This window comes from Odocoileus virginianus, chromosome 21 (genome assembly GCF_023699985.2).
Source record: "Odocoileus virginianus isolate 20LAN1187 ecotype Illinois chromosome 21, Ovbor_1.2, whole genome shotgun sequence".
NCBI lineage: Eukaryota > Metazoa > Chordata > Mammalia > Artiodactyla > Cervidae > Odocoileus > Odocoileus virginianus.
The window spans coordinates 31,987,034-31,999,598 of record NC_069694.1 but is presented as its reverse complement, the minus strand read 5'-3'; the positions used below and the strand labels follow the sequence as shown (position 1 = coordinate 31,999,598).

Below are 12,565 nucleotides of genomic sequence, written 5' to 3'. Positions count from 1 at the left end.
GTTGGGTACATGAGACAAGTGCTCGGGCCTGGTGCACTGGGAAGACCCAGAGGGATCGGGTGGAGAGGGAGGTGGGAGGGGGGACTGGGATGGGGAATACATGTAAATCCATGGCTAATTCATATCAATGTATAACAAAAACTACTGTAATGATGTAAAGTAATTAGCCTCCAACTAATAAAAATTAAAAAAAAAAAAAAAAAACTCTATCTAAAATAAAACACTCCACCAGAGTTACTCTGTATTGCTTTATCTATTTTACTTTCCTCTAACAGTACTTAGAGAAAAGTAACAACTCCAGCTACATGGAGCTGGAGCAACTGTGAGAAGATACCGCACATCCAAGGGCAGAGAAGCCCCAGTAAGATGGTAAGAGGGGCGAAATAGCATTTAGAATCAAACCCCGTAGCCGCCAGAGATGCTCAGAGGGGTCAACATGCCTTGTGCGCAGCAGAATCCAGAGACCCCACAGAGACTGAGACAGAACTCTGAGTTCCTGAGGAGTTACGGGTCAGCAGTGGGCAGCTTCAGGGGCAGGGACTCTGTGTGCAACAGACCTGGGTATGGCATAGGCCTTTGGAGGATGTCACCATTAACTCCACCAGAGCCACCGGGGCTTATGCAGGACTGGGGAAACAAACTCTTGGACAGCACAAACAGAACCTTGTGCGCACCAGGACCCATGAGAAAGAAGCAGTGACCCCACAAGAGACTGAGCCAGACTTGCCCGTGAGAGTCCAGGAGTCTCCAGCAGAGGTGTCGGTCAGCAGTGGCCTGCTGCTGGGTCAGGGGCACTGAGTATAGTGCATGCCTGAGACCATTTGAAGGAGGTCACATTATCTTCATTACCTCCATGACAGTTTGGCTTCAGGTGAATTAACAGGGAGGAAACAGCCCCGCCCTTCAACAGAAAACTGGATTAAAGATTGACTGAGTATGGCCCCACCCATCAGAATCTGAATTCCCCCTCAGTCACTCATCAGGAAGCTTCCATTAGCCTCTTATTGTTCTCCATCAGAAGGCAAACAGACTGAAAACCACAATCAAAAAACTAACCAATCTGATCACATGGACCACAGCCTTGTCTAACTCAGTGAAACTATGAGCTACACCATGCAGGGCAACCCGAGATAGATGGGTCATGGTGGAGAGTTCTGACAAAACATGGTCCACTGGAGAAGGGAATGGTAAGCCACTTCAGCATTCTAGCCTTGAGAACCCCATGAACAGTATGAAAAGGCAAAAAGGCAGGACACTGAAAGATAAACTCCCCGGTTGAGTAGATGCCCAATATGCTACTGGAGATCAGTGGAGAAATAACTCCAGAAAGAATTAAGGGATGGAGCCAAAGCAAAAACAACACCCAGTTGTGGATATGACTGGTGATGGAAGTAAAGTCTGATGCTGACTTTGGGGACTTTTAAACATGAATCAAGGCAAATTGGAAGTGGTCAAACAGGAGATGGCAAGAGTGAACATCACCATTTTGGGAATAAGCAAACTAAAATGGACTGGAATGGGTGAATTTAACCCAGATAGAATTCTAAGTTATCTAATACTACTATCTACTACTGTGGGCAAGAATCCCTTAGAAGAAATGGAATAGGCATCATAGTCAACAAAAGAGTCCAAAATGCAGTACTTGGATGCAATCTGAAAAATGACAGAATGATCTCTGTTCATTTTGAAAGCAAGCATTCAATATCACAGTAATCCAAGTCTATGCCCCAACCCGTAATGCTGAAGAATATGAAGTTTAGCAGTTGCATGAAGACCAAAAAGACCTTATAGAACTAATACCCAAAATGATATACTTTTAAATATAGGGGACTGGAATGCAAAAGTAGGAAGTCAAGAAATACCTGGAGTAACAGTAAATCTGGCCTTGGACTATAGAATGAAACAGGCAAAGGCTAATAGAGATTTGCTAAGAGAACGCACTGGTCATAGCAAACACCCTCTTCAAACAACACAAGAGAAGACTCTACCATGGACATCACCAGATGGTCAATACCAACATTAAATTGATTATATTCTTTGCAGCCAAAGATGGAGAAGCTCTATTGAGTCAGCAAACACAAGACTGGGAGCTGACTGTGGCTCAGATCATGAACTCCTTGTTGCCAAATTCAGACTTATACTGAAGAAAGTAGGAAAAACCACTAGACCATTCAAGTATGACCTAAATCAAATCTCTTATGATTATACAGTGGAAGTGACAAATAGATTCATGGGATTAGATCTGATAGAGTGCCTGAAGAACTATGGATGGAGATTCATGACATTGTACAGGAGGCAGGGATGAAGACCATCCCCAAGGGGGAAAAAAATGAATAAAGGCAAAATGGTTATCTGAGGAGACCTTAAAAATAGTTGTGTAAAGAAGAGAAGAGAAAAGCAAAGGAGAAAAGGAAAGATATACCCATTTGAACGCAGAGTTCCAAAAATTAGCAAAGAGAAATAAGAAAGCCTTCCTTAGTGATCAATGCAAAGATATAGAGGAAAACAATAGAATGGGAAAGACTAGAGATCTCTTCAAGAAAACTGGAGATACTAAGGGAACTTTTCAAGCAAAGACGGGCACAATAAAGGACAGAAATGGCATGGACCTAACAGAAGCAGAAGATATTAAGAGGAGGTGGTAAGAATACAGAGAAGAACTATAGGAAAAAAAAAAAATAAAACTTCATGACCCAGATAATCACGACGGTGTGACTGCTCATCTAGAACCAAACATCCTGGAATTCTAAGTCAAGTGGTCCTTAGGAAGCATCACTATGAACAAAGCTAGTGGAGGTGATGGAATTCCAGTGGACCTATTTCAAATCCTAAAAGATGATGCTGTGAAAGTGCTACACTCAATATGCCAGCAAATTTGTAAAACTCAGTAGTGGTCACAGTACCAGAAAAGGTCAATTTTCATTCCAATCCCAAAGAAGGGAAATGCCAAAGAATTCTCAAATAATCACATAATTTCACTCATCTTATATGCTAGCAAAGTAATTCTCAAAATTCTCCAAGCCAGGCTTCAACAGTACATGGTACTTCCAGATGTACACAGTAAACTTCCAGATGTTCAAGCTAGATTTAGAATAGACAGAGGAACCAGATATCAAATTACCAACATCCATTGGATCATTGAAAAAGGGAGAGTTCCAGAAAAAAACATCTATTTCTGCTTTATTGACTATGCCAAAGCCTTTGACTGTGTGAATCACAGCAAAGTGTCAAAAATTGTCCAAAAGCCAGATTTACTGTCCCGAGATGGGACTACCAGATCACTTGACCTGCCTCCTGAGAACTCTGTATGAAGGTCAAGAAGCAACAGCTAGAACTGGACATGGAACTACAGACTTGTTCCAAATCGGGAAAGTAGTATGTCAAGGCTGTATATTGTCACCCTGCTTATTTAACTTATATACAGAGTACATCATGAGAAATGCTGGGCTGGATGAAGCACAAGCTGGAATCAAGATTTCTGGGAGAAATATCAGTAATCTCAGATATGCAGAAGACACCACCCTTATGACAGAAATGGAAGAAGAACTAAAGAGCTTCTTGATGAAAATGAAAGAGAAGAGTGAAATAGTTGGCCTAAAGCTCAACATTCAGAAAACTAAGATCATGGCATCCGGTCCCATCACCTCATGGCAAATAGATGAGCAAACAGTGGAAATAGTGAAAGACTTCATTTTGGGGGGGCTCCAAAATCACTGCACATGGTGACTGCAGCCATGAAATTAAGACACTTGCTCTTTGGGAAAAAAAGTTATGACCAACCTAGACAGCATATTAAAAAGCAGAGACATTACTTTGCCACCAAAGGTCTGCCTAGTCCAAGCTATGTTTTTTCCAGTAGTCATATGTGGATGTGAGAAAGTCATGTGTGGATTGCTCAAAGAAAGATGAGCACAAAAGAAATGATGCTTTTGAACTGTGATGTTGGTGAAGACTCTTGAAAGTGCCTTCGACAGCAAGGAGGTTCAACCAGTCCATCCTAATGGAAATCAGTCTTGAACAGTCATTGGAAGGACTGATGCTGAAGCTGAAACTCCAATACTTTGACCACCTGATGTGAAGAACTGACTCATCTGAAAAGACCCTGGTGCTGGGAAAGATTGAGGGCGTGAGAAGAAGAGAACAACAGAGGATGATATAGTTGATTGGCATCATTGGCTCTATGGTCATGAGTTTGAATGGACTCTGGGAGTTGGGGATGGACAGGGAGGCCTGGCATGCTGCAGTCCATAGGGTTGCAAAGAGTCGGACATGACTGAGCAACTGAACTGAACTGAACAATTCTTAGAAAATATGAACTTATCTTCATTAGTTACTTACTCCATTAGTTACTTCCTTGATGTAACGGTAGCCTCATATAAGCAAGAGGCATTCTCTGCCTGTTTCCTCACCGAATCCTTAGCGCTTAGAGTACTGCTTGCTACAGAAGTTAAAGATTTTTGTTTTTTAAGAGAGAGTGATAATAGGAAAAAAATGAATATCCCCAAAGTGGCAAAACAAAGGCTAACATTAATATGCATATATTATGTCTCTTGGAGATCAATCAATCGCCAGAAGGCCAGTCTGATGCCTTGCTTGAGTTCTAGACCCCTAGGGGCACTACTGTCTGATGACCATCATCTGCTCTGCCTTAAGTTCATGGCCTAGCCTTAGAAAGTCTCTGGCTGCATAATATTGTCCTTTCCATAGGGTATATACCCATTAGTTAAAGTATGAAGCACAGCCCTAGCCAAGTAAAGAGTATCACAAACAGGAAGGAGGTAATAACAGAAGTGATGCTAGCAGGAAAATGAAATCCTTTCCTTGGTTCACAACTGATTTAAAAGAAAATATGATATAAAATATACACAGGAGTAAAAATAGTTCCTGTTGAAAAGGGTCACTTTTAGGATAAATGAACTGAGAAAATTTTTTTCATTTTTTTAAAAAATCTTCAACAAAATGCTTGGCTCATCTGAATAAGTCCAGAAAGTTTCTACTTTTTTTTCCAAATGGTCATTTGAAGTCTGGATGTTAAAATGCTATTTCTAAATTCACTTGTTCAAGAAGATTATTCCATAGTGTCAAACTCATAGGAATAATTCTTAATGATAATCACTAACCCTCGTATAATTTTTATTTACTATGTCAGCCACTGGTTTAATGTTAAGTAACAAATATATCACTTAATCCTCATAACAACACAGTGAGGTTTATATCTTCATCACTGCCATTTTATAGATAATAGCATAAAGCATGTAATTAACTGACAGATTTGTATTTGAACCCAAGTATTTTGATATATATATATATATATATTATATATATATATATATATATAATTTCCTCTCATGGGTAGTCCAAATTCTTTAGGGTTATCTATCTCCTTCTACCATCTTCTAGTCCCTTGGTATTTTGCTTCTCATAAGGCAGACTCAATGAGCTTTCTCTGTGCCATGAACAGGTCTGTGTCTTTGTCCAACTGTTCATTGAACTGACTCATGACTTGTCCTTTCGAAGATAGTACAAAGGCCACCAAGGTCCTTGGAGCTCTCAGGACTCTGACATGTCCAAACACTGCAGGTTACATTAGTCTTGCAAAACACCCATTACATCCCTTTAGTATGGCAGATAATTAAGGGACCTTAGAGGCAAAATAAAAACACCAAGTATTCCATAATGCATTAAGTGGTTTGTATGTTAACTTTCATAGAATAATCAGAGAGGATTCTGCATTAAAAAGCATGTTAACACTTTTGTTTGTTTTTGATAAATCATGGAGAATAAGCATTGAAGGAATTTTCTTCATACTGTCATTTATTTAGGCATCAATAAAGATAAGGTACTTCCTACCTCTATCAATAAACAATAAAAAGTACACCGTTTTAAAAATCTTGTTATAACACTCTTATAGTTAGTCTAAATTCTCTTTTTACTTAATCATATGACTTGGTTGTCACACAGTGTTTCATTTGGGGAATCTATTTTTTTTTTTTTACCAGATTTTTTTATATATGAGAGTTGCCTTCTTTTCTAAAACTGACAGTAACTCTTTGAACCCTTCTTCAGAGGTCCTGCTTTCCAGGCCATTAATCATTTTAGTTGGCATCTCTGAATCTAACACATGTCCATCCCACCAGTTCTGGTGAAAGGCGGAAATTAAACTGCACCCTCATTCTTAGTCAAAGTGAGATTTCTTTTCCAACGCATACTGCAGTCATCCTGCTAAGGAAACAATGCAATGTTTTGTTGTTGCTGTTGCTTGCTGTGAACTGAACAAATGCCATTGTGTAAAACAACACAATGTTTATGGTTTGGAGCTTTCAGTTAGATCACATTGCTTATTTACATTAACTGGTTTCAGACCAAGTGATTTGTGACTATTCAGTTATTTTCTATCACACTATCCCTTGTGAATACCATGTCATTGATTATGTAACATTCCTCCAATATTTCAAAGTCACAAGAAATCCTAACTCTCTCTGTTTAGATTTTGGCGACTGCATCCAAAGTGGTATCATTCTATATCTTACTGAAAATGCTTTGATAACATAATTGAATAAATTCTGGATAAAAGCATACCTCTAAAAGGAGATATTTGATATGTCAACAGATTGTGATATTCATTTATGTTTGATTCTTCAATTCTCTAAACAATGAATCATTATTTAGAATAGGTTTATTAGTCACATTTGTTTTTATTAGTCACATTTGTATTATATAGCAATCAATTACAATAATAACTCTACAGGAGTCAGAGTAAGTGCTATAAATTTTCATTGCATCATCTTTTCTTTACTTAATTACTAAAGTAATGCATACCTTATTCTATCTCATTAACAGACTTGAATATTACAATGTATTGGTTCAAAAGAGAATTGAAATAAATGAAATTCATACTGCTGCTGTTGAAAGTTTGCTATCTCTTTTTAAGCATACCTCCAATTTCTACGGCAACATAGAAATATCCTGTATAACATAGGATTACACATACATTGACATATACACACTGTACCTTTATTCATGAAGCTGTTTACATATTCACTGGCCATAACCTGTATATTTGGTTTATGTTTTAGTATTAGCTTATCAAATAAGAAGCACCCCCTTAGACACCAGTGGTCTAAAAAATCTAGTCTGTATTATGCTGTGGTCTAGCATGTTTGTCAGAGTATCAGAAAGAACCAAATGAAAAAACTCACTTAAATAAAATATACTGCATTTAATCCCTTTCTTCACAGATATCCTAAAATGTTCACTCACATATCCTTCATCCCCATGAGTATTTTAAACTCTATATCCATGACTGTACAGCTGTCAGATGATTTAACTTTGTGCACTCTAACATGTCTTTGGCTAAGAATCACTCATGCATTTATTTAACATTCTATTCAAAATATTTTATGCTTGTCACAGACCTCAAATACCCAAGAAAAATGAGAACTCTTCATAGACAAATACATAAATGTACTCTGTGCTGTGGCTACCTCTTGATTTTTTTCCTACGTAGTTAAAAGAGAATGTTGCTCAACGGAAGAAATACTACAGAAAAGTGAAAAAACTGTATCTTGTTTCAAAGGATTGGAAAGCTATAAGCTTTGATTTTTTTTTTTACTATTTAATCCAAGATGCATAAATCCACTCCAGTTATTTGAGCACTTCCTACATATGAAGTATAGACTTCTATATCATAAATCTGTTTCTGTACTCAGCATTCCATTCAAATACTTCAGATAAAGGATATTGTTTATAGCCAACATGTGTTTACCAAGCTCTATAGCTTTGTGGGTGTGCTTACTTACTTAATCACAGAGCTGTCCTGAGACAGAGAAATTTGCACCTTTGCAAAATTCACTCCAAGGTCACTGACAGTGCTTAGAGCATTGGCTCATCTGGCTGTCATCCAAACTGTCTTATGGCTATTGAAGTCCCACTTTCCCCTTGTCTACATAGGTTATGATGAAGGATATTTCAGATTAGACTCCTCAAGGTTCAAAACATCAAGACATAGTTAATCAAAGTGTTGTTCATACTTTTTTACCACTATCTTTAAACTAATTATTAGAATGTTAAAATGGATATGAATGTCAAAAGTCATAATAGTACAGTATGTTTGTACTTTAAAGTATAGAAGCTGTTCATGTCTATGTATCATGGCTGACACTGAAGGCAAGGAAGGTCAGAACAAGTGTCAGAGAAAGAGCTACAAAATTGAGTCACAAAATAGATATTTTACTTAACAACCTTTGAAAAGAAAGCTAGATGGAAAAGAGAACATTGATTCTAGCTTGTCTATTTCTAAACACTATTTCTTTGTAGTTATTAAGTACTTGTATTTGGAAGTTTTATATTTTATACGTGAAGCAGCCTATTTTGTGGGAATAAATAGCTTAACTATTTTAAAATTCAAGGATGTCATTTGATGTGTATTTTGAATTGCTATACAAATATATTCAGTCAGAATTTTTATTATTGCCTTTTTATTCACATTGTTTGAAGAATGGTTGCTTTTTAATTCATTTCTTTACTAGTTCTCTTTCACTACTTTGTCATAAGTTAAACTCTTAAGAAATTATATGTGAGATTTGTATGTCTATATGCTTTTGTTGGCAGAAACAGTTTAATAACTGTTATTCTTCAAGCTATTTTTTTCCCAAACTATTTTAAAGTCTGGTCAGGATGTCATCCATATTTTATTCTCTCAATATAGCTTCTATTATATTTGAATATTTATGCCTTTTTCTTAATCAAACATATGTGTAAACTTTATGTACATTTGCCTGTATGTTTGCTTTGTCCATTCCTTGTGCAAAAATGGTTTGCCAAGAATCAACAAAAGGTTTTCCACTTTTCTAGCGAAACAAATGAAAAGTAATTTTCTAATAATTAATATCCTTTGCACATAAACAAATATTAGATACATTGAATAATTCATATTTAATTTGATACAATGTGAAATTTAGTTTTACAAGCAAAAAATCTTATCTCCAAGGATATTTTATCAATAGATGTATTATCTGAATATGCAACTGAATACTGGTTTAAATTACTGCTCCTATTGGAAAATAAAGTATTCTCTTCTGCAGTTTTCTTTTATTGAAGTACTATGACTTCAAAACCAGCAAATAGTTGGAATTAGAAATAAGGCAGGAGTTCTCTGAATATTGTTTGTAATGTAGAAAAGATGAAGGTTGAGAAATAAACATTGGAACTTTTCAAAACAAAGTCAAGAGGCAGCTTCCATATAAAAACACTCAGTTTCTACTCCTCATTGGATCACTTCAACAGCAAAGGTCTTGAATCACTAATACCCATTGAGCATAAGTGTTGCTGTAGCATGTTTCTAGAATTCCTTCTCAGTCCATGTGAATGTCTGGAGATGTTCTTTCATCAGTTGTTCTTATTATTTTGGATTAAACTAATGTCCTCACTAATGAATACTGAAATATCATATTCATTACTGATACTAATGCCTTGACTATAGCAAATGAGGCAGAATCCAAAGAGGGTTAGAAGATGATAATGACTTGCCTCCAAATCAGGATCTGCTTTGGAGGAGAATTTTCAGCTAGATAAGATATTAATAGACACTGATATCAGTGGGCAAGCCAAAGTATCTATAAAGACATGGCAATTTAATCATATTCTGCAAACAGCTGAAATTCAGTGTTAGGTTCTGAGGTTCTTGGGAATATCTGTAAGGAACATTGGTTGATTTCTTCTGCAGCATCCATCTTTCTTCTTTGGTATTCCTTTAGAAGAAAACTAAAAATTTTGTAGAAATGAATCCTACACTAGCTCCAGCAGAGGACTGAATAGCTTAAAATGTCAGTGTATCTACTGCTTTAAAAATCAATAATTAGTTTAGAGGTGGACATAAATCTAATTGAGACCAGACAGGTAAATCACAGGACTTTGCAGAGGCTTCAGAAAGATCTCTCTCTAAATTTGAACAATATGATATGAGACTATGAAAGTTCCTGGGATAAGGCTAACACTCTGGAATTCAGAGGAAAACTAGAGAAGCCAGGAATGATGGTGGTGCTGAGTCTACATCAAAATTGAATATAGATCTTTTTATTTTCTATTTTTTTTAACATGTCTTTATTGATTTATGTCATTTTGAGGGTTTATTGTTTGTTTTTTCTGGCACTGCCTATACAAAATATCTTATCTGAAACAGTTTTCCAATTTATTCTTAAATATGAAACCCAGATGACAAATATTCAGAAATGTGAACAAGCTGTTAATGGTCATTAGTATCAGAGTCCTAGTCTCTAGAGGCTGGACAGGACAACAGAAAGTAACAATGGAAACAGGCAAAAGCATACCATTGTCCTAGCCTTAGGAAGAGACTTAACAGAAGTGGAAATTACACTGTCCTGCAAATTGTTGGGTCAGAAACTCAAGTGTAATAATTTCATTGAGAAGAAATAAATTACATCATTGATGCTTGGAGTAATACTATGCCTCAGGAATTCAAACATGATCACTGGAGAGTGAGGATAATTTTTAACAGACAAGAGTTGAAGCAACTGCATCTAGAGATCCAGTGTGAAAATCCACAACACTACTGGGAGAACAGCTTAAGTGATAAATATTACTGAATGTGTATAAATAAATACTATTTGCTTCTTATCAAGATTTTTGTGGGACCCAGTTGATATTTATTAAGCAAAGGGAGAAAGGTCAGGATATTTGTAACCACCTCCATTCCTATAGATTATGGAAAAGCCTCATATTTATAAAGTATAATGGGGAAAGTAGAGAGCTGTATGAAGAAGACAACATGGTAAACAAAACTATGGATAAGAATTGTAGAATGCTACTTTTTTTTGTTCCAATAACTTACTTGTATTTTTCTTAAGAATAGAACATTTGCTTAATACTCTGCCTTGAGCACATAAATAACACAATTTTTGGCTTTTTTCTGAAACTTTAGGGAAAATATCATGTAAGTTATAGGAGAATTTATCTTTCTTTATATATACATCCCCACATAAATATAAATCCTAGAGAAACACACATTACTCTGAACAAAGAACTTAAGATCATAGAACTATTAGAGATGAGAAAATTTTCAAGAGCATAACAGCAAGTATCTACAGATTTTTTATACTTAATTAAAATAAAGGTAACTGATTTTATTGTTTTACCATTATAATAACCTCAGATATGCAGACGACACCATCCTTACAGCAGAAAGTGAAGAGGAACTAAAAAGCCTCTTGATGAAAGTTAAAAAGGAGAGTAAAAAAGTTGGCTTAAAGCCCAATATTCAGAAAACTAAGATCATGACATCTGGTTCCATCACTTCATGGGAAAGAGATGGGGAAACAGTGGAAACAGTGTTAGATTTTATTTTGGGGGGGGCTCCAAAATCACTGCAGATGCTGATTTCAGCCATGTAATTAAAAGACGCTTACTCCTTGGAAGGGAAGTTATGACCAACCTAGACAGCATATTTAAAAGCAAAGACATTACTTTGCCAACAAAGGTCTGTCTAGTCAAGGCTATGGTTTTTCCAATAGTCATGTATGGATGTGAGAGTTGGACAGTGAAGAAATGTGAGCGCCAAAGAATTGATGCTTTTGAACTGTGGTGTTGGAGAAGACTCTTGAGAGTCCCTTGGACTGCAAGGAGATTCAACCAGTTCATCCTAAAGGATATCAGTCCTGAATATTCATTGGAAGGACTGATGCTGAAGCTGAAACTCCAATACTTTGGCCATCAATGTGAAGAACTGACTCATTTGAAAAGACCCTGATGCTAGGAAAGATTGAAGGTGGGGGGAGAAGGGGATGACACTGGATAAGATGGTTGGATGGCATCACTGACTCAATGGACATGAGTTTGAGTAAACTCTGGGTGTTGGTGATGGAGAGGGAGGCATGGCGTGCTGCAATCCTTGGCGTTGCAAAGATTTGGGTATGATTGAGCTACTAAACTGAACTGAAACCGAGGTGTCTACATTGAAAGCAAAAAGCAAGAGGGATATCCGAACCCTCAACTCCAAAGTACTGCTCTTTTTACAATTAGTAGCTTATTAGATATACCCATCATTTAAAAGTGGACATTTAATTCCCAAATATATAGGATTTTTAAAGTATCCTTGATATTAATTTCTCATTTTTATATTAATTTCTCATTTAAATGCTTTCTTCTCTGAAATTACCCTCTGTATTTTTCCAGACCTCTAACTTCACTGAAGCTTTCAACAGCCTGTCAAAGATCTCTCTTGGTAAACGTCACATTGAACTTGAAAATATGTGGATTATTTTCAAATATTTTTTTACATGATTTCTAATAATATTCCACAGTGATAAGAGAACAGACTCTGTATGATTTCATTACCTTTAGAACATGAAATTTTTTCACTTTTTTTAATGTTAATGGATATATTCCAGGGTCTCATCTTTATGGGAACTTGAATAGAATTTGTATCCAATTGTTGTGTGTAATTTGAATAAATATTAATTATGCTTAATTGGTTAATAGTGCTTTTCAGGTCTACTATATTCTTCTACTTCTCCGTTTATTCATTCCATTAAATTTTAAGTGTTTGATA

General features: G+C 36.3%; 1 protein-coding gene across 3 annotated transcripts in view; it reads right to left on the bottom strand.

The window, feature by feature from the left end:
- GRID2 (glutamate ionotropic receptor delta type subunit 2) overlaps window positions 1-12,565 on the bottom strand; it is a 1,526,424-nt gene that overhangs the window by 1,072,660 nt on the left and 441,199 nt on the right. The gene's annotated exons all lie outside the window — the stretch shown is intronic.